The sequence below is a fragment of the Octodon degus genome, unplaced genomic scaffold (genome assembly GCF_000260255.1).
Source record: "Octodon degus isolate 3935 unplaced genomic scaffold, OctDeg1.0 scaffold00145, whole genome shotgun sequence".
Classification (NCBI taxonomy): domain Eukaryota; kingdom Metazoa; phylum Chordata; class Mammalia; order Rodentia; family Octodontidae; genus Octodon; species Octodon degus.
Window position 1 is genome coordinate 2577829 of NW_004524721.1, and position 23152 is coordinate 2600980.

At 38.4% G+C, this 23152-nt stretch overlaps 1 long non-coding RNA gene across 1 annotated transcript in view; it reads left to right on the top strand.

The window, feature by feature from the left end:
* The window catches only part of LOC111812827, a 77934-nt gene extending 60630 nt beyond the window's left edge, over nucleotides 1–17304 (top strand). Inside the window, exon 3 of the long non-coding RNA XR_002818217.1 lies at nucleotides 17060–17304. This is a non-coding gene — a long non-coding RNA (uncharacterized LOC111812827). The remainder of the gene's footprint in view (nucleotides 1–17059) is intronic.
* Nucleotides 17305–23152: the final 5848 nt, after the last annotated feature.

Sequence of the window (23152 nt, forward strand, 5' to 3'; positions counted from 1 at the left end):
CTACGGAGCCATCTCCCCGGCCCTTTTTTTTTCTCTTTCTTTCTTTTTTTTTTTTTTTTTCGCGGAACCTGGAATTGAACTCAGATCCTTGCGTTTGCCAGTCAAGCATTTATCCTACTGAGCCATCTCCCCAGCCCCTCTCCTTCTCTCTTAACTTCCGACTGTAACTCTGTCCCACCTTCTCATAGTGGCACTGAGTCATGCTGGCCCTCCCTGGCTCAGGATTCCAGGTCCACTGATTCTTGGTCCCTGTGCCCCCACCACTCCCTGACGTGAATGGACATTTCCCCTCCTGCATCCAGATAACTGCTTTTCCACTCAGTCCTCTTCAGCCAGGTGTTCTTATGGGAAGTTTTCCATCAAATGTGTGTTCAGACTCACATTTCTGGAAAAGCACTGCCCTCACTGCCTCTGATACCACCTGGGTGTGTTCTGTGCTGGCCAGCAGATAGGGTATGGCCAGCAGTTTAAACCTCTAAAGGCTTCAGGTACAGGGCAAGAAGGAGAAACCCATAAGACTTCATGGAATACACTCTATTTACACAAAATCAAAGGTGAAAACCTAACAACAAACTGAAGGAAATGACTGAACTGATAAGGTAAGCTCATTGGTGAAAACATTCAGTCCATGCTCACAAGACCACAGTGATTGCAAGACCAGATCATTAGCTTCCTGAAGCAGGGACTAGAGAAAGCTTGTGTTCTTGAGTGAATGAAGAGAGAGAGAGAGGTTAAGCATCAGGACTTAATGAGGTAAAAGGACACAACTATAACTTAAAATAAAAATAAAAGCACATGTAGACTAAGAGATCAAGAAGAATTTGTCCAGCAACTTCATGATCATCAGACACAGGAAAGTTTCCAAAACTGAGAAGCTGAGTTAAAGCATCCAGAGGCTGAAACAGTTTCCAAGAGGAAGAAGTTCAAAGTCAAAATAAGTTTTTTATTTCCTATGAACAAGTGAATGATATAATGTATGGATATTTACTAATATAAAAATTATATCTTTTTTTAAATTTTTTTTTGGCAGAACTGGGGATAGAACTCAGGCCCTTGCGCTTGCCAGGGAAGTGCTTATTCCACTGAGCCATCTCCCCGGCCCCTATATCTTCTCATTATAGAGAATTTAAACAAAAAGAAAGGTAGAGAAAATATCATCACATGGATTCTGCTTTGATACTATCAAGGAGAGAGCACCCTGGCACTATGGGGTGTGGCAGGCAAGAAAGTTGCGGGGAATGGGCGAGGGATGTGTGCGTGGGAGAGACACAGCAGATTCTGCTTCCATGAAATCGGATGTTTCAAGGCAAAAAAGGCTTTGGAAATGACTGCATGCATTCCTTTTGGGCAGAAATAGACTTCTGTGGCTTGAGACTATCAGAAGTAAGTCTGTAAGAACAAAGGAAAGTTTAAGGATGCCAAAGGAAATATGAGAGGGAATATGAAGAACAGTGTTTAAAATAATGCACATCAAGAGCCTTGATAAATATTTTACCACCAGGAACATAACAGTAGTGCCAGCAAGGATTACCTTAGGTGCTAAAACCATGGACAAAGGGACAATTCTGTGACAAAATGTGTGTAAGATGCAAACTCTCAATGCCCTTCATAGTTGCTATTCCCAGTAAATAGGGTAACTCCCAGTTAGCTTGCCTGCACTTACTGTTATCAGCACTGTTCAGAAATATCAACACAAAAAGGACAAAAAGAAAGAAAAAGTCTAATGTCTACTCTGCATTAAAAGATATCTAAAAGGCTCAGCAAATAAATGTGATATGTGATCCTTCTCTGAATGTTGAATGGAGGTAAAATGGCTATAAAGGTCACAATTAGAACAAGTGAGGAACCAGGAATATGACCATGTTCTCTGAGCTGTTATGCTATTCATGCTAGATTACACATGTGTACACGTGTACTGGGGTAAGATACTAGACTATTTTTGTTCTTAGAAAATGCATTTTATCTCAGGAGAAAATAAAATAGTATATAATAAAATAGTATATGTATATATCATTTTATTTTCTATACATGCACATACATAGTGAATGAAGCAAAATACTGGCTATTGTTAAAATTAGGTGAATAGGTTTTTGTTATATTAATATTTCAACTTTTCTATGGGCTTAAATATTTCAAAATAGAAGGTTGAAAAAAGTAAAATGAAAAATTTGGGAAAATTTTTAAAAAGCAGGAAAGGAGGAAAGAAAATGTTTTCTGAAGGAAGGAGAATGTGAACCTGAGAAATGACTTAAAGTTGTCCTACTTTTCCTAAGACATATGTTTTGTTTTTGAAAGAAAGAAAGAAAGAAAGAAATCAAAGAAGGAAAGAAAGAAAAAGCATTCCCTCACTATTAAACTGTCCTAACATTTTTAGGATGAATATTATTATTCTCACTTCGTATTTGAGGAAAGAGAGGCTCGGAAAACGTTGCTTCAACCCATTCCCAGAGCTGGAAATGGCAACATAAAGGCTGACATTTAGTTCTGCGTGACTGAAAACTACTCTCTTCCCTTTAATACAAGGGCTTAGTAACAAGAAGCATCCTGGCTGGCCAAAGCACAGGAGTTAAATGGCCTGCAAAATTGTTGGAAAGTAAGGAGGCTCAGGCTGAGCTTCTAGGAATGACCCTGTTGCTGCAGAGCCTGCTTCTCAGGGATTGGCCTTCTCCTCCTCCTGGGCAGAAGCTGGCAGACTCCAGTCCATGGCCTTGAGTCTCTGCTTACATCCACAGTAGCAAACACACTTCTTCCCCCAACATTCTATGTCCACTGTTGAGCCCATTGTCTACTTTTTAGTAGAACCAGCCTCTCCCTCAGTAATGCTCTGTGATATAACAGCTGCAAATAACGGCATTGTCATCCACTTTCTAACTACCCCAGGGACTCGTCTGAAGCTGCAGCATGCTGCAGTGCAGTGTGTAAGCTGTAGCTTTCACCTTCCAACATCACTGTTCAGGAAGCCTAGCTCCAAGAAGGGATGGGCTGGATTTGCTTGAGGCAGCTCTTTTGTCTGCCACAAGTCCCTCTGGGATTTGCTAAAATTATAGTAGAAAAGGCTGAAACTGATGAAGAGAGGTGGCATGGATCCCTCCTCTAAGACTGTCTAGCAGGTGTTCAATCATAGAAGGATCATTAAGATTTAAAAGCTGCCTAAATATTCAGCATTTATACACACATTCATATGGTCATTAAAGGGATTTGGCCTCACTTGTTTGGGGAACAGATGAAGTTGGACCTGGAAGCTGGTATCTCACATCTGATGGCACAGTCTTAAGTTCCTGACACAGAAATTAGGCAAGGGATGTAGAGACAAATGGAAAAGAGGGAGGGAAGGTGGGGAACATAAATGGAGAGTGGAGAAGGTGAACAGAGAGGGGAGACAGGATGGAGAAAAGTGGAGGGGTTGGAGGGGAAGTGGCAGAAACAGAGAGAAAGAAGGAGGCCAAGGGAAGGTTCCAACCCATGACTTTGAGCTGGACCTTTATACTACCTTGAAGCATCCTAAACTTTTCTTAATTGAATATGGTGACCAGATTGAATGAAAAAATAACAACATATTTATTCAACCCATTATGTATAATAAATGCATAAATGCAAGTAAGCACATTCATATAAAAACACAAATGCACACACGTGTAAAATTACACTATAGAAACTGAAAGGTGATATCCAATGCTCTGTTATTTTCTTTTCTTCTTTTTTACACTACCTCTTGTGATAATGATTTATTTTTTTTCTTTTTATTGATACAAGTTTATAGTACATAATGTTTGCATTCATTGTGGGAAATTGTTACAGGTATATAAAACACCTCAACTTTTTCCCTTCCCCTCTACCCACTTTTTTAAAATTTATTTTTACTTTGCCAGCATTAGATACATTTCTTTTACAAATCTTTACCAAGTTAACAGATTTAACATTCACTAACAGGAATATATATATATATATATATATATATATCATGACAGTTATACTAAATCAAAATATACTTTTAGATTCCTTGTCCATGCTGCACTACAATAACATTTTTCTATTTTTCTTCTTTTTTATTATTAATTTTAGTGAGAAAGAAATAGCAATGAGACAGTTTCAAAACAGGTTAGTAGGACAGTTATACTAATACATTGCATATTGTTGTCTTCATAGTAGTTATTCAGAGTACAAATGCAGACATGATATCTTGTCTAAACACTGTTAGTACAAACCTTTCTTCTCACTGAACTAAGAGAAAGTAGCTACTTTCTCTTAGTTCAGTGCTCTGTTATTTTTCTTATCAACTCATGCATCTCTGCTTTTTCACACATGAGAAGAAAGCTATTCCTGATCAGCTCTTGTGAGTTTTGGAGTCAAAATCAACCAAACTAAGTGTTTATTTTGCTGTGCTATCTATGGGTAGCCCCTGTGCTCCCTGATCCTCAGTTTGCTCCTTTGGAGGATGGAAACAATACTGCCTACTCTTGTCTGTTGGGAGTGACCACACTTTAGCCTATGGAAAACTCATGGCATAGGAATTCTCTGCTCCCCAAAGCTCTCAAACTTTCCCCTGGAATTGTAAAATCAATTTCATAGGGATATAATCCAGGTGTAGTAGAATGCATCCATGTTGGTATATGATTTGATCAACACAGACATATTTCCATTACTCTTCAAGCTGTCCTGTGCATCTTCACAGGCCTCGTCCACAATCATATTTCTCTGCTTTCTGTAATTTTTCATAAAATTGGCCTCAACTGGAGTTTAGCATAAATAAGGCAAGTGCTCCCAGTGGCCTTTTGTGTCTGGCTATGTTCACTAAGCAAAAGGATTAAGGATCTGTGATAATGTGTGTTACCAGTGGGTTTTTTTTTTGTTATTTATTTACATTAATTCATGAGTAGCCTTGCAATGTGCAGGTGTCATAGCTCATGCAGTCATGAGTTGATGGATATTTGGGCTATATCCAGTTTAGGGTTATTATGTTTTAGTAAGTGAATATTTAGCCTGCTATTCTAAGTGTATATTTGGATTTTTTTTTTCAAGAAACTGACAAACTGGTGTCTCAAGTGGTTGTTTGCTCCATTCATCTTATTTGTTTGTTTGTTTTCCTTTTTCTGTTTGTTTTATAGGTATGAAAAGGTGATATCTTGCCATATGTATAAAACAGATCTCTTCAGTTTTGACTTATGTTTGTCACCTGAAGGTAGAACATCTTCACGAACTTCATGCTCACTCATGTCAAATCTCTTCTCTTCTAAAGTCAGATATATGTATTATAAATATTCTCTCTTAATCTGTGCTTGTATTTTTACTATCTTTATGATACAAAATTTATAAATTTTTTGAAGTCTTGTATTTTATTAATTTTAGTTTTTCTTTGATGTCTTTCTCATGAAATCATTGTCTGTGATTTAGTCTGAGTCTCAACAAAGATTTTTCTCTCTGTGTGCCCTTCAAGTATAATTAAGTTTTTTGTTTAGTCTTATGGCTCATTTGTGTAAAATGCATCAAAAAGTTGAGGTGCTTTTTCAAAATTTACATATCTAGTAAATAAAATATGGCATAATTTGTTGAAAAACTATCTTTCCCATTGAGATAATTCAGTTCTTTTGTCACAAGTCAGTTATCTGTTAGTCTATAAGCTTTCTCTTTTGCTTTATCAAGATTTCTACCTTTACTTGCTATCAGATAGTCCTGATTATTGTAGCTATATAGTGTTAAAAACAGAGTAGGTCCTCCAACTCTAGCTTTTAAAACTCTTTTATTATTTTCTTTCTATGTAAATTTTAAGTTAAGCTTGTTGATTTCTACTAAATTCCTGGTGGGAGTTTGATTAGAATTTTATTGCATCTATAGATCAATGTGGAGAAGCACAGCATCATGAAAATACAATATTGAGTTCTATAATCTATGACCTTAGTATGACTGTTTATTAAGGTCATCTTTAATTTTTGTAAAATGTATTTTACTTTTTGGTTTTTAGCCATTTTGTTTAAATGTATCTTAAAATATTTTACTTTTCTAGAGGTCATAAAATATAATTCATATTGTTTGTTGCTAAATTATAGAAATCCAATCAATTCTTAAATTTTAATTTTTTATTTTTTGACCTACAAAATTATTTATCAGTTTGGGGATTATGCTCTTGAAATAATTTTTAAATTCTGCTGTGGGTTTGTTATCTGTTATTAAATAGTTTTGCTTCCTCCACAACCTGCTTGTCTTTTGATTTTCTTTTATTCCTCCTTTTGCACAGGGTAAAACTCCATTAAACATTGAATAGAAGAGCTAAGTGAAGGTTCCCTTGATTTATTCTTAATTATGTGGGAAAATAATTGGATATTATACAGTAAAAGCAATGTTTTAGCTATAGGTTTTTCACAAATATCTCTTATTATATTGCTGAAGATTCAATTTATTCCCAATTTGTTAATTGTAAATGGGTTATAAACTTTACCAAATGTTTTTCTGCATTTATTAAGTTGATCATAGGATGTTTACTTTGTATTATATCAACATGGTAAATCAGAGCAATATTTTTTGAAGCATTAAATGATCTTGCCTTGTTCAAATTGAGCACATTTGGATGTAATACATTGATCTGGTTAGTATTTTATAAAGAGATTTCCAAACATTTTCATAAGGAATATTGATTTTACTATCTTTTACTGGCTTTATCTGGCCTTTGTAACAATATTAGATTCATAAAATGGGTTTGTAAGTAATCTTTACAAAATTTGCAAAATGTTTTGGAAAATTTACGTAGTTTTTATATTATTTTTTCTCATATTTTTTCATGGAATTCAACAATAAATGTATCTGTTTCAAGATTCTATGGAATGTTTTAAACTACACAGCCAATTTCTTTAATAAATATCAGATTTTATATATTTGTATTACTTATGTTTTTTCTTTTCTTTTTTATATTAGTTTTATTTAGAAAGAAGTACCAATGAGATAGTTTCAAGGCAGGTTAGTAGGACAGTTATAATAATTAATACATGGCATATTGTTGGCTTTGTAGTAGTTATTCATAGTATAGGCTGAAGACATGATATTTTGTCTAAACACTATTAGTTCAAAGCTTTCTTCTCATTGAACTAAGAAAAAGTAGCATATATCTATGCTATTTTGTATATACATATATATATTTTTTCACTACGAAATGGTTCTACATTTATATCCCCTTTTTTGTTTATTTGTGTCAGAGATGTGTATTCCACTGCCATTCATATATTGTAGGTGCATGAATTCGGCAAAGTATTCCAATATAGTCCAGTGCTCTATAATAGTAGTGCGCTATCTGTATGACTGGCAGTGTCAGAAGTTGTTGACTTGAGTCTTTTACAGCTCAGCACATTAATATGGTTTTACATTTATACTTTGTTTTTATACTTTTCTTCTGGATGGTTAAGACCAAGATAAAGCAAGACTTATATAACAAAAATGTAACTTTTGTATGTGACAAGATCAGTCAAATCCCCTCAGGATTTACCCTGAAGTCCTGTACAGCAGTTTGTAGATCCTTTGTCAATGTCAACCATGTGGATGAGTCATGGCCATTGGTTGACCAGTTTGCTCTCTGTGAAAGCCTGAGAGAATGTTTTCTCTCCATGTGACTCTCCTTAGGCACATGCTACATCATGGATCACTTTCCTCTGTGGCCCCATAATCTCCTTCATCAGAAAATTTGGGACACAACTGAGTTACAGGTTGTTACAGTACAGGTTCTTTATGTCCTGAGTCCTCACTGACATTGAAGGGCTAGGGCCACAATGTTGGTTGTCCTTGTAGCCCTTCTTTTTCTCTAATGTTTTGGTCTGCAAACTTAAGTTGCTAACCCTCCAGAAGAGAAACTTAATTATATTATTACCTTGTAACATAGGCTGTTGAGCTTAACATCACTGTCTGTCTGGATATCAAACACCTTAGACAACATGGAATATGCATTGAAAAATACATTTTCAATTACTTTGACCATTTCATTTAATTTGTTGAGTTGATTGATTTAAAAGTTTTTGCAATGTTCCTTTATGTCTGTTCTACAGCATCATGTCTAAGTAGTTACTGTATTGTGGTTTGCAAAATACCTCTAACTTCTTGACAAAAACAAGGAAGGAGAGTGAAGAAACTTCTAGATTCAGATTTTAAAAGGAATAACCAGCTGAAGGGGAAAATTTTCACTTCTCAAAATTCTGTCAATCAATTAGATAAATGGGATTAATTTGCAAGAATTTTTGTAACACTGAACAAACTTGGAGAAGACATCACCTTCAACAGAACAGCACGACAAGATGCAGAAGCTACCCATGAGTCCCATTTACCAGGATAACTCAGACACAGGAATGTGGTACAAAAGAAAGCAGAGCTGATGCTGAGAAGTCAGGCACAAGGAGGACACAGATATGAAAAGTCCCCAAGGTCAGGTTAAACCTATGAACAAAATCTGCAGTTGATGAAGACTTCTGAAAGCTTTGATGATACTTCAGGAGTGGTAATCATTTGTTTTACAGACACAAAAACATATACATTGTGTTTGACAGTTTCCCAAACAGTGGTGTGTTGATAAAAAAGTAAACCTAATGGAATATCATGAATATTTTTATTTTGATATTTGCATAAATGAGCACTATAATCATGAAATAAACACACATATTCTGGCATTTAAAATATTGGATAAATTAAAGTACCAGAAAAACAAGATAAGCAAAACAGAAAGTCATGGGGTAATCAAAAGTTGGCCATTCAGCAGCTTGATATCACTTCCTCTCGAGTAAATCTTCAGAAATTTAATAACAATGTCTAACTCAAGGCTTGCTGTGCATTACAGACTTTTTTAGTTACTTCACAATTCTCTTTACTATGCCATTTCTAGCTACTATTGCTGTCATTGTACAGATAAGGATGCAAAGGGACAAAGAGGAAAGGGAATTGGCCTGAAGCCATGTGAACTCAAGAGGCCATCGGTTTATACCTAGACTGTGATGTCTTGCAACCTGACAACACCTGGGATCCATCTAAATTTGCACTTATTAATATGATTGCATTTTGGTCTCCATTGTCCTGCTGCCACCTCTCCAAACTAGGGCTGGACTACACCTCTGCTTTAGACACTCTCTTCATAGTCTTCTATTTATAGAGCTTTGCTGAATTGTGGGAATTTCATTAGAGGGAAATAAATTGCATAATTGTACCAGATTATCTTCTTCTGGTGTCTATTGTAACATCTATGCTAATTATAATGATACTAATGGACCCAGATTACAAACATTACACTTTGCTTGGCAAACAGTACCTTGAGACCCTCCAATTTACTCGACTCATCTTTTCTTTGCTCCTTTTGAGCATTCTTGGCCAGAATCTTGTTAGTCTCACCACATAAGATACATGGATAGCTTTGTTCATTGCTGTAAGCTGGTTCCCTTTCCCCACTACCCTTTCCTGTCTCTGTCATCCGAAGTTGACACCAAATGCACCATGCACCACCACTTTCTACTTTCAAGGCTATCACTTTGTGTATAGGAGCTAACTCTTGCTAGAGATTTTCCTTTCTAGGCCGTGTGTGTGTGTGTGTGTGTGTGTGTGTGTGTGTGTTACATGGAGTTGCACCCAGGATCTTCACACTGATATATATCCCCTGCTCCTTTTTATTTTGAGAAAGAGTGTTGCTAAATTGCCCCAGCTGAACTTGAATTTTTGATCCTCCTGCCATAGGGTCCAAGGATGCTGGGATTACAGGAGTGTGACACTCTTCCCAGACACTTGGTGCAAATGTTCAGGGGCATCTTCCAAGACCTTGAACTGTCCATTCCTCCTAGTTAACTCCTCACAGATGTCCTCTCAGTAGCCTTCTGACTCTCCTGTGCCTCTAATTTGCATGATAGAGCCATAGCCCAAATGGAGGCATGATTTGAACTGCTCTTGTCAGTTTCTGTTATAGAAATCTGCATCTGAAGGGGCCAGGGAGATGACTCAGTAGAATCAGTGCTTGCCTGGTGAGCGCAAGGGTCTGAGTTCAAACCCCGGTTCTGAAAAAAAAGAAAAAAGAAAGAAAAGAAAAGAAAAAAAGAAAGGAAAAGAAAAAGAAAAAGAAAAAAAGAAAGGCCCTGAGTTCAATCCCCAGTTCAGCCAAAAAAAGGGGTCAATTTTTTTAAAAAATGTCATAAGACTGTCCTGCTACAATGCTGCACATGGTTAGATTTCTAAATTTCTGTATAAAAATATGTAATTGTTTATTCCTTTTAAAAATATTTATTTATTTATTGCTTCTTTTTTTTCTTCACATTTGGCAGGGATTTAAAGTTTAGCATATCAATACTTGATGGAAGATACCTGTTCTATGCTGTCTAAGATGTTTGATATTCAGACAGATAGTGAGGTTAGGCTCAACTGCCTATGCTATAGGGTAATAATATCATTAAGTTTCTCTTCTGGAGGGTTAGCAAATTAAGTTTGCAGAACAAAAAATTAGAGAAAAAGAAGGGCTACAAGGACAGCCAACATTGTGGACCTAGTCCTTCAATGTCAGTGAGGACTCAGGACATAGGAGAACCTGTATAACATCATGTAACTCAGTTGTGTCCCAAATTTTCTGATGAAGGAGATTATGGGGCCACAGAGGAAAGTGATCCATGATGTAGCATGTGCCTAAGGAGAGTCACATGGAGAGAAAACATTCTCTCAGGCTTTCACAGAGAGCAAACTGGTCAACCAATGGCCGTGACTCATCCATATGGCTGACATTGACAAAGGATCTACAAACTGCTGTACAGGACTTCAGGGTAAATCCTGAGGGGATTTGACTGATCTTGTCACATACAAAAGTTACGTTTCTTGTTATACAGGTCTTGCTTTATCTTGGTCTTAACCATTCAGCAGAAAAGTATACTAATGAGGTATAAAAAATAAAGCCATATTAATATGCTGAGCTTTAAAGGGCTCAAGTCAACAACTTCTGACATTGCCAGTCTTACAGATAACCCACTACTATGATGGTCTACTGGAGTATATTTTATTATTTTGCTGAATTCACATACCTACAATATTTAAATGGCAATGGAATACCCATCTCTGACTGAACTATGCAAAAAACGGGATAAAAATGAAGGACCATTTTGTATCTGTATATACAAAATAATTAGGATAGATATACAGCTACTTTCTCTTAGTTCAATAAGAAGAAAGTTTTGAACTAATACTGTTTGGACAGCATATCATGTCTGCATCTTATACTATAAATAACCACTATGAAGATGACAATGTACAATGTATTAATTACTGAAACTGTGCTAGTAATCAGTTTTGAAACTGTCTCATTGTTATTTCTCAATAAAATTAATTTTAAAAAAGAAATTTGCAACTGAGAGTGAATGTCTCAGCCTCTTTGGATACAGTGTGTTTATATCTCACACACCAAACTGGAAGTTGTGTGATGTGTGAATTTATGCAGACTACATATTGATTTGGTTGGAAAATCAGCCTCACAGAGATAAGAGGGAACTCATGTCATAGTAAGGAAATACTTTGAAAGCCTGATAAATTTTTATTTCTCAGTTTCATCTCTCCTATATCCCTCTGATAAAACCCTTTTAATTCTGCTTACATTGTACTTGTTCAGTTTCGTTTATCTCCATAAGCAGCCCTTGTTTGTAAGCCCCTAGTCTTCCTGTGGATGATTCTCCTCTCATATTCCCTCTGTTTTCAAGTGAATTTCAGACTTCTTAATCTACTGTGTTTTGCAGAGAGGTCTGCAAATTCTAGAAATTTCTGACCTCTAAGGCTTATTCTACCTATCTGTTCACCTGTAAAACTTTTATCTTCCTATTTGGTTGGTGTGTGAGGCCTAAACATACTGTATGCAAAGAGACTGAGACACTCTCAGTTGCAGATTTTTTTTTCTTTTAAATTAATTTTATTGAGAAACAAATAGCAATGAGAGAGTTTCAAAACTGATTTGTAGGACAGTTTCAATTATTAATACATTGCATATTGTTGTCTTAGTAGTGGTTATTCCTATAAGAAAGGAATATCCTCTCTTTGACCTTTTTTTCCCTCCCTTGTAACACTGTTGTCCTACCTTTTTTCATTTTTTTATTAGTTGCAATTACTGTGCCTTGTTCTTTCACATGTTCATTCTTTCATCCTACTTATTTACTCATTCAGCACATACATCTTATGTACCTACTATGTCTTATGCTAAGGCGTGATACATCTAGTTAGAGCAAAACAGCACAAGCCTCCACCCTAGTAGAACTTGTGTTCTGGTTTCACAAACAATGAAAACGTGGTTGGTACCACAGAGAAGGGTAAAAGCAGAGACAAGGATGAGCATTGGAACCCTGAGGGGTGGAAGTGGGAAGATGAAGGTGTAAATGACGTGTAATGTATAGCAAGAATGCTCCAGATAGACAGAGTGTGTTAGGAAGCTGAAGGAGGTAGGATGGCTGGAGCTGGAGAGAGACCCAGAAAAGGGGATAGAGACAACATCAGAAGGTCAGGGTGATGTGGGCTGTGAGTGTCTGGAGGCAACTGAAGACTTGCGCTTCGGGTCCCAGTGAGATGAGGAGTCATGCGGCTATGGAGTGTTGGTGACACATCTGAGTCAAGTTTTTATCTTTAATATAGCTGCTTTGAGAAGGGTCAGTTGAGGTTAAGGATAAACAGAAAGATGATACCATGTACAGGTCATCACAGTGACTCATTCCAGGGAGGTGGGTGTAAAAGTGCCCATCCAAGAACACTTGGTCTCCTGAGAATGAGAACCATTCAAATTTGTTGACAAATTAGAGAACTGCAAGGGAAAGATGGTGGAACTGGGAATAAGAATACATTTGATCACATAGCCTCTCTGACATGCCAATAAAAATTTAAGAATCAAAGTGGATTTGGAGCCATTCTCCATGACTTCCTTTATTAAATAATTATAGTCAAAACAAGCAAATGCTGCACATAGCACTAGACATGTGCCACATGTTGTTCTTAGTGGTCCACAGACCTTACTTGATTTGACTTTCACTTTGATTTTATGTGTACCTCTTATTATTCCAATTTAAAAATTAAAAAAAAACTGAGACAAGAGAATTTAAATAATCTTCCCAAATTCAGACCCACAGGATATGAAATAAAAAAAACATTTGAACTCTATAGGAGCACTGACTTACCACCTTTTTTTGCGACCAACTAATGAAGAACTTGAGTAGCTCCAGGGTTTGAAAGTATGTGTTGTTCACAAATGTTCTACTTACAAAACACAATGGTTACTCAAACTATGCTGTAGCAATGCTAGGTATGTTTTTTTCCGATAGTGGTAAGAACAGGAAGAAGTAGATTACTCAGAGAGTTCATTTACACATCTGATCTGTGGTATTTCCATCTTTGGGGATGTTATAACTATATGACTATCTATTTAATGCTACATTGACATAACTTATTTTTGACTCAGAAAATCAATATACTATTTTTCTGGGCTGCAGTTTGACAATGACCTGTGGCCTGAGGATCAGATTACTTGCAATCAATCCTGGCTTCCCTGTTGTTGATGAGCATGCTACCTCCAACTGTATAGCAACTCTCTGGCCATGGCTGACCTGGCTTCCAGAATGTCTGTCCTGGCATTGCTTCAGGATATAGAATGTGCTCTCAGAGGGCCAGATATGTAGTGTACTTGGGCCTCTGACCCATGTTATCTAAATGCAAAAGTTTATTTCTCCATGTATGGTATAATTTGCCAAGAAACTGAAACTCAGTAAGTTCCCCTATAAGAACACAAATACAATTTGCCCTATAAAAATAGTCCCTCGATTTTTGCCAGTATATTCTAGAGTTTCTCCTAGAGGAGATTCAGGGAGAAGTCTGAAATGATTCAAAATCCTTGGTCTCTCTGTACCACAGCTGACAAGAACCAGACTAAGAGTACACAAACTGTCTTGTCAAGTGCCAGCCTTGACCACAAGCTGGTGATGCAAGCACTACCTTGCCTTTTATCTGATCCTCCACTTCCCCATATTCCAGAAAAGCAACTCAGGATCTAATTTCCTAATCATTTAATGGAAACTCAAGTAAGGGAGGTGAGGAAGGAAATGAAACAGTGAGAAACTTCTATTTAAAAAATAATAACAAGAAAAAGACATAAATGAAAGCTTCTCCATTTGCTATTGCCCCAGATTAATTTCTCTGTAACCAGCCTGGCATGATGGCACCCACCTGCAATTCCAGCACTCAGGAGGCTGAAAGAGGAGGATCTCTCTGTGTTCTAGGTCAACCTGGGCTACAAAGTGAGTTCAAGGCCAACCTGAACTGCATAGGGAGATCCTGTCCCAAAAAAAAAAGTAGAAAGAAAGGAAGGAAGGAAGGAAGGAAGGAAGGAAGAAAGAAAGAAAGAAAGAAAGAAAGAAAGAAAGAAAGAAAGAAAGAAAGAAAGAAAGAGAAAAATAGAATGTAACTTACACAGTATGGAATTGATAAAAATGACACTGTTCACTCATGTACACAAACAACGTCTCTAGTACCCACGTGTCATGAGCTGTGCTAGACAGTGGAATTCCGTGGAAATTTAGGAAAATATTTCATTTCATATCCACACTATCATATTATACTGCTCAGTGAAATGAAACAGAAGAGATATTCTTGAATCTCCTGCTATGCTTACACCAAAAGCCAGCCTTTTGTGCAGTACAGAAGGAATCACTCTGAGAACAGAAAAATCAACTCCCCCTAACACGATTTAATATTAATTTACCCCCTTCTCTGCCTCATCTGCTTTTTGAGGGGAGTCAGTGAAGAGGACTAACAGGGATATCCTACTGTTGGTTTTTGTTCAAGTTGTAATTGTCCACGCCTCCCCAATTACTTCTGGAACCTCAAACAATAAAACCTTTGACTCTCAAGTGCAGCAAAGACAACAAAAGCTTTTATCTTTGGATAAATTATTAATCATTGCGATATATCTCCCTTGACATCTGTAACACCAGAAAAATCAATTTGTCATGGTCCAGAGTGTGCTCATGACCGATTCGTCCTGTAATGTAGGTCAAACTTGGATTTGATGCTCTGATAAACAAAAGCATAGGCTGCAGTAGGACTCTCCAGTGCCTGCAGACCACAGCTCCAAGCAGGAGGCTCTGGGAAGTAAAGAGCCCTGCAACAGGCAGCACAGCACACCTCTCTCCGAGGCAGGACCTGGTTGCGGTTAGTAGGATAGAAGGGTCTCCAAGGACAGCCTTCACTCCACAGAGGCCTCTGCACCCTGCCACTCCAACATCAAAGAACAAGGAGAAGGGACTGCAAGGCAGAGACCTTTCTTCCTGTTTCAATCTTGCCCCAGCAATGGGTGAAAAATTAAAATTTTCTTTCTTCACCCAAGAAAGAGACCCAGAATAGAAAATGATCTATCCTCCAGATGGTTTTGAGGAGAGAGGAAGGGGGAAGAATACTTTCTCCATTTCTCTTTTTTAAAAAGCCGGCAGGCAAGTGCAGTTAAAAATAGCCCTAAGCTGGATTTCCCCTGTGCCTTTGCTGCCTACTCACTCATGTAGAAGCAGGTCCACACAGTGAAAAGCCAGAGGAATGGTGTCTGCTGCCTCTGAGCAAAAAGCTTGTAAATGGCTCATCTGGTGGAAATAAGGTCAGATGACTACTGTCTGGGGGCTGTACAGCGTGAGCGCCCAGGTATGCCCATCTGCATGTCTGTAGCCCCCAGTGGCCTGTGCTTCAGGGCTTCTGCAGCTTCTCCAGATGTACAGCACTTAGAAGGGCGAGAAGCACAGCTGTCTGAAGCCATTCTAGTTCTCAAGCTTTGCCCATTTGGCTATTCCTGGGTCATAGTGCCTACTGCTGAACTTTGCCCTAGGACACATCTTCCCTGTATGTCCTCTGGTCAGGGGAGGGTAGTAATTAACTGGGGCAAGAGTGGCCTGGTAAGAATGCTCACTGACACCAAGAATCTGTGTTGTCTAGATTGACTCTATGGATCAACAAGTTTGACAGCAGATCAGGCTGGTTTTAAATCCACAGCATCATTTAGCATCTGTCTCTGTGAAATTCATTTAATCCCTCATGTCTGGTCTTCCTCATCTATGAAATGTACCTCAACGGATGGAAAGAATGAAAGAGGCAACACAAAAGCTCTCCAACCCTCCATGGCTAAGGATATTTCAGTCACTGCTACAGAATAGTCAGTACCCCCAAGAGCAGAGCTGGTAAGCATACATCTGCTCTACTCATGAATCTCAGGGGCCAGAGGCTCACCCAAGCTCAGAGTGACAGCCTGGGTCCAGGTGTGTCATGACTAGGACCCAGGTCCTCCAGAAGCACCTTCACTCCTTCCTCACAGGCTGATTCTGAATGTCAGCTGGGACCTCAATGTGGCTGTCATGGACTGAATTATGTCACTCAACATCCCTGTTTCAGTCTTAATACCTGTTTCCTCAAAATGAGACTGTGTTTGGAGATAAGGTCTTTGCAAGGTGATTAAGTTAAAATGGAGTAGAGAGAATCCTGATTTCCTTTAAAGAAGAGGGATTAGGACACACAAATAGAGAGAGATGACCCCCTGAACATACAGGAAGTAGGCACCGTGCAGTCCAAGGCACCTGCTGCAGAAAGAACCAGCCCTGCAGATGTCCTGACCTCAAATTTCTGTTGTTGAGCATGCCCACTCTGCAGTACTGATGCTTGGGGGAACCTAGAAAAGGCTCTCTGGTGGCTGTGGTGCCCTCCCACCAAGCTGCCCATTTCACATGGCCAGTCAGAAAGTAAAGCCACATGTGCCAGTTAACAAGGTCGGTGCTGGGCTGCCCTCTGTCCAGCCTCAATGTAACACAGCTATATGACCACATGTGGTTGCGGGAGCCACACAACCCACCCATATGCAAAGGGAGGAGGAATAATGCTGCTTTCTGATGGCAGATTGGGAGATCTTAAGAGGAGAATGGAGGAGAAAGAACACTGTAATAAAAACCTGACTGGCACATGGTGTTTTTATAATAAATTGAGTAAGCTGCGATGCTTTTTTTTCTCTGACTGCATCTTATCTGTTAATGTATTACTTTTGGTTCTCAGACTTCTTTATTGTCTCCAACAACAGAAAAATCTTGGCACCTGCCTAGATAAAGGTTTAAGCTTCATCTCAGACCAGCTGCATCTTGCTAAGAAGAAGCAGGTGTCACCGCCTCATGTCAGCGGGAAGCTCCCGATAGCGCCATTTCCTAGAGAAAGGCCTGCCAAGCTCATTACCGTGTCCTGTGTGCTTAATGGAGCAATCTTGAAACTCTAAAAGTCACCTCGTTGAGGGTTTGTTGTTCTTCAATAAAGGTTGCGGAAGCATCGATTGGGAGATTTCTAAAGTCTCAGGATTGTCTGAGGTCACCAGGGTCACTCAGCCTGTATGATACCCCTTTTGGGTTATGGATCTCACATAAGATCTTTCCTACTTGCTACTCCTGCAAGACATTTATTCATTCACTTATTCAATCGACAAGTTTGCAGTGAATATTTACTATGTGTCACACAACATACAAGTTACTGAAGTGAACACACAAAAACACTGTCTTTCTCCCACTTGCAGATCTTACAGTCTAATGAGATAACAAACACTTTAAAAACTACCATTCAGATTCATTGGCATTATGTGCTATAATATTTTAAATTGTGGCAGGGCCTGGGAAAGAATGGACTGGATAAGGAAAAAAATAGCCCGTTTTTATAACCAAATCTTCAGATATAATATTGTTTTTCATTCTTTTTTTTTTTTTTTTCGGAACCAGGGATTGAACTCAGGCCCTTCCGCTTGCCAGGGAAGCGTTTATTCCACTGAGCCATCTCCCTGGCCCTTGTTTTTCATTCTTACATATAATTATTATTCAAAGTATTTACAAGACACCCCTACTACTGATTAAAGTGTAAGTATAACTATACATACAATTATAAAATATACAAAGACACTAGCAAAATATACTATAGGTGTTGTCATGAAGCTGACATCAGATGAGTTGACACTGGGAAGAAAGGCCTGTCCTCAGCAGGTGAGAGGAAGGATGCCCAGAGAGGTGTCCTCCCAAGATGCCAGAGCTGTGTGCTCACATCTACACTGGGACCCAAGCAGTGAACAGACAATTTAAGAAAAGTGAGGGCAAACCTTAGACTGCGGTGGGAATGTGGGCAGTGCCAGGGGAAGGGACAGGATCTATGTGCTGGGGATCTAGACATGCTCCAGGGAGATGGGGCAGAGGGATGCTGGTGCTAGGGAAGAAAGAAACCAGGTACGCAAAAGAGGGTGCCTGAAGCTGAAGTGACAGGGGAGTCCACTTATGGCTGATGGTGAGGTCTACACCATGGCTTCAGGAGTGGGTCACATCCAGGCATGGGGAGTCCAGTGTCAGGGACTTGCCTTTCTTGGCCTAACACAGTTTTGGGGAGTTAATGACCTTCTCCTCCTGAGTAATATTTCTCCTTGGATTTTCTCTCCTTCTTCCCCTTGGCTGTTTAGGCAGCCTCCCCTCCCTCTCCTCCTTGAATGGATGCTCCTGCTCTGACTTGACTCTGGCTGGCGCCAACTCTTGACTTCAAGGCCCCAAAGCAACACCCCACATGCAAGCCTCAGGCTTCTGCTCGCCTCACTTTCTTTCTTTTCTCATTGTCTCATTTATTCTCATGGCGCTCAAGACTATGGATGTCTGATGAATCCTACATAGGTACAGCCAGATCTCTCTCCTAAATATATTCTTATATCTATTTGCATAATTGACTTATATCTCATAATTGATATATTCAAGTAAAAGTCAGTTTTTCTATCCATGTATTTATGGTTTATAACTGAATAACAATATCATTACCAAGTTAGTATTTGAAAGCAACTCACATTATTTTAGTTTCTATTTGGTTTTCAACAGACAAATAAAAATTGCATATATTTACAGTGTACATTGAAATGTTTTGATATATGCATACATTTTGAAATGGCTAAATTAAGTTATTTAACATCTGTATTAGCTCATATATTTATCTTTCTCACACATTTTTGGAAGGTGATAATCTACTCTCTCGCTAATTTTCACTTTGCAATTTTGTTATTAAATATAGTCACGACAAATTGGTCAAGCAATGGTCGTGACTCATCCACATGGGTGACACTCACAAAGGATCTACAAACTGCAGTACAGGGCTTCAGGGTAAATCCTGAGGGGATTTGACTGACCTTGTCACATACAAAAGTTACATTTATAATGTTATATAGGTCTTGCTTTATCTTAGTCTTAATCATCCATCAGAAAAGTATGAAAACGAAGTAAAAAAGTAAAGCCACGTTAATATGCTGAGCTGTACAAAGCTCAAGTCTACAACTTTGGACATTGCCAGTCTTACGAAAACCCACTACTACTATGGACTACTGAACTATATTGGAGTATCTGGCTGAATTCATGTACCTACAATATTTAAATGGCAATGGAATACCCTTCTCTGACAAAACTAAACAAAAAAAGGGGGATACAAATGAATGACCATTTTGTATCTGTATATTCAAAATAGTTAGGATAGATATGTAGCTGCATTCTCTTAATTCAATGAATAGAGAGATTTGTTCTAATAGTGTTTGTGGATAGGATACCATGCCTGCATCTTGTACAATGATTAGCAACTAAGACAACAATATGCAATGTGTTTATTATTGAAACTGTCCTACTAATCAGTTTTGAAACTGTCTCATTGCTATTTGCTTCTCAATAAAAGTATTAAAAAATAAATTTTTTTAAAAATTAATATTGATTTAATCATCAAGGAAAAATAAAATAAATATGGTCACCATGACATTCAACATAACTCTCAAGTTCATTCATCCAATGGGAATAAGAGATACTTTTTCACTGGTATCACTCACCCTCCCCTGTAGCCTGTGTATTATCTAATCTTGTGAGTCTCCCTCTACATCTCACACACAAGTGAGATCTTGTGACGGCTCTCTGGGCCTTTTCACATTTTCTTTATCTATTTTTCTGCTGATGGACACTTAGGTTGATTTCCTAGCTTGACCATTGGGAATAATGCCACAATAAACATAGGTGTGCTTGCACTGATTTCACTTTTCCTGGCTGTATAACCAGTGGAGGGACTGCTGAATTATATTTCTTTCCTAAATTATTCAAAGAATCTCCACACATTTCCATAATGGTCATGCCAATAACTTATATCTCTACCAAGAGCAAACATATTTATTACCTGAGTTTCTATAGACAGGCGCCTGGGAGGGATTTCCTTGGGTTCTCTGCTTCAGGGTTTCAAAAGGCCACACTCCAGATGTGGGCCAAGCATATGGTCTCTTTTCAGGAAAAGATCTACTCCCTCCTGGTTGTTGGTGGCATTCAGTTCTTCTGAAACTGCTGGAGTGAGAGTCTCAGGATTGAAGCTACCAGGCTGTGACCATTCTCTTGCCATTTGGCCTGCTCTATCATGAACCTCACAGCACAATGTTCCTCACTTTGCATTTCTTCAAAGCTAGGAAGACATTTTTCTTTAAAAGACGAGTTATATTGTAGTGGTGCAAACCTGTTCCCTTTGCCCATATTCTGTGGGCAGAAGGACCCTACACTTCCCATCTACAGATGGGAGGATAAAGGGAAATATTACAGGGAGTGAATACTGTCAGCAGCAACCATAGGCTGTTCTCATGATGAGCATGAGACCCACCTTAGTGCACAGAGCCTTCACCTGCCAGAGACCAGGGTCAAAATTCAAAGCCTTCTTCCTCATATCCTATGTCAAGTCCACTAGCAAATTATGCTAACACCATGAGGGAGTGTGTCTAGCATCTGGCCACTGCCCAACCCCCAGCATTTCTGCTGTGGTTCAAGCTCCATCATTTCCAACTTGGAAACCACAATAACCTTCTGTAACACTATGTCCAGTAACACTGTCAAAATAGCTATAAAATTTGATCCAAAGTTGATCATGACACTCTTGTGCAAACACTGTAGTGATTTCCACTCAGACTTAAATTCCTTATGAAAAATTTCTAAATGGTCCTGTTACTAGGTCATCCCCTCTGCCTCACTGCAGGCCATATTCTCTCTCTCTGTTCCCTAATTCTCACCTTTTCCTTTTGTCACTACACCAGTCCTCTTCCTTGACTCAGCTTTGTGCACATGTTTGTTCTGCCCAGAGCCTTCTACCTATCCAGCTTCTGCTCTGCATCTCCTTCCCCATGAGGACTGTCCTGCGCATCCTGTTTATGGGTGTGTCACTCCAGCCCTCTTCTCTCCTCTTTGCTTCTCTCCGATTCATCACCTTTTAGCATAGATATGGCTGCTTGGTTTTCACATCCTCAGCCTCAAGTCCTATAAGATAAGGAGCCAGGATGGTAGGTTTTCTGTAGTACCCAGGGCAAAGCTGGAATTAAGTAGGTGCTAAAAAAATTCTATTGAATAAACAATGTGAACCACATCATATATTGTTCTTTGTGAAAAAAAACTATGATGTCTTATCCAGTGGTTTCTTTGATAGACTTTTGAACTGATGGTCAATCATGCTGTAGAGTTAGCACTGGCAAGTGCCAAGTGGCTTAATCGCTATATATATTCCTATACAAAGAACACATTTTTATTATTTTTGGATTACCTTTTTTTCTTTCCTGTATTTTTAAAAGACATTATCAGCTGAATAGTTCTAATTGTGATTCTCCACTTCTATCTATTATTTCTCATTTCCTATGAACATGAGCACTTGAAGGCCAAGGTGATCTTCCAATACCATTCTTGGGGACCCTTGAGCATGGTCTCTGCCCTCCCCAAACCTTTACAGTTAGCTTTGCAAATGACCCAATTATTCACCCAAAACTCTTCTCCTTCTTCAACACCAATTCGAGGGTGACCCAGTCAGATTCTCCAAGTTGGACTCAGGTTCCTTGAAGGTGTTGTTCAAAATCCTCTTTATTAGAAGAGCTCCACCACCCTCACGCAGCAAGGTCACTGGAGAATAGAAATTGAGTCACACTTTGTTATGTATTTATAAAAGAATACAAAAGTGATAAGTACTATTTAATTGTTTAAAATTAAATTGAATTCAATTCAATTGTGTATCTACAGAATTTACATGCACTCAACATCTAGCCAAGAGTATGGATCAATGAATAATGGCTAAGTGAACAAAAGAACCTGACAATATCAGATTATTCAACAGTAACATGAAAGAGAAGTCAATGTGTGAGTCCTACAAGGCCTGATTTATGAAACCAGTCTTAGAAAACTTTTAGTTGTGTTTCTGAAAACCTCCCACCCCAGCCCAACCCCAGGAAAGGACCTAGAATATTTAATTGTAAGAATAGTGGGAAAGAACTCTGCTTTCTTTCCAACTATTCCTAAAAAGTGGCTCCCTGTAATTTTGTGGCCTTCCTTTTTGACTAACCAACGCTGAAGAATGGGACCCGTGAGCATGGAGCCCAGTCCTACAAGCCACATAGAGGTGGAAGCAAAACTATGATAAATGCTAGAGAGATTTCCTGAGAACTGATCAGAATTTCATAAACAGCATTTTTCTATGCTAGGGGAGAGCTTTAAAAGGTCTCATTTTGGTCAAACAGCACTATATAAAAATGTGTACCAAGCAGTTGTTTTGTTAGAAAGCCCTTTACCTGAACAGGTGTATAATGGTAGCTTTTTAAATAATTAGAACAATTAATTTTCCTAAGCAGGTTGATTATACACCTACAATCTTGTTTACACTATTAATTTGCTTATCTAATTTTATTCGCAGTCCAGGCCTTGTTAGTATTATCACAATTTGTGAATTAGTGGAATCAGAAGTAATAAGGTTTTCTGGTATCTTTAATTATATGTAGGGGTGCCAAGATAATTTGCAGAACAAAGGAAATTAATTAAACATGAAAAAATGAGACACTGAGGTTAGATACATGATTTCACGTCTTTGAATGTGGTTTCACATTCAAATCTGCACAGAGCACGTGAATCATGACCCATGGAAGTCTATGAAAATAAGTACTATTTATATTTGTCTGGCCTTATACAACTTTACATCATGTAGTCTAGGCTATAGAAAGTGTCTTTAGGACTCTTACACAGGCCAACTTTTTCCAGACTCTAGTTTTATTGCAACTATTTTTTGAAGAGAGGAAGAGTATAGTTATGTAGTAATGATCTATGGCTAGAGAAAAGGCCCAGTAAAAAAACTC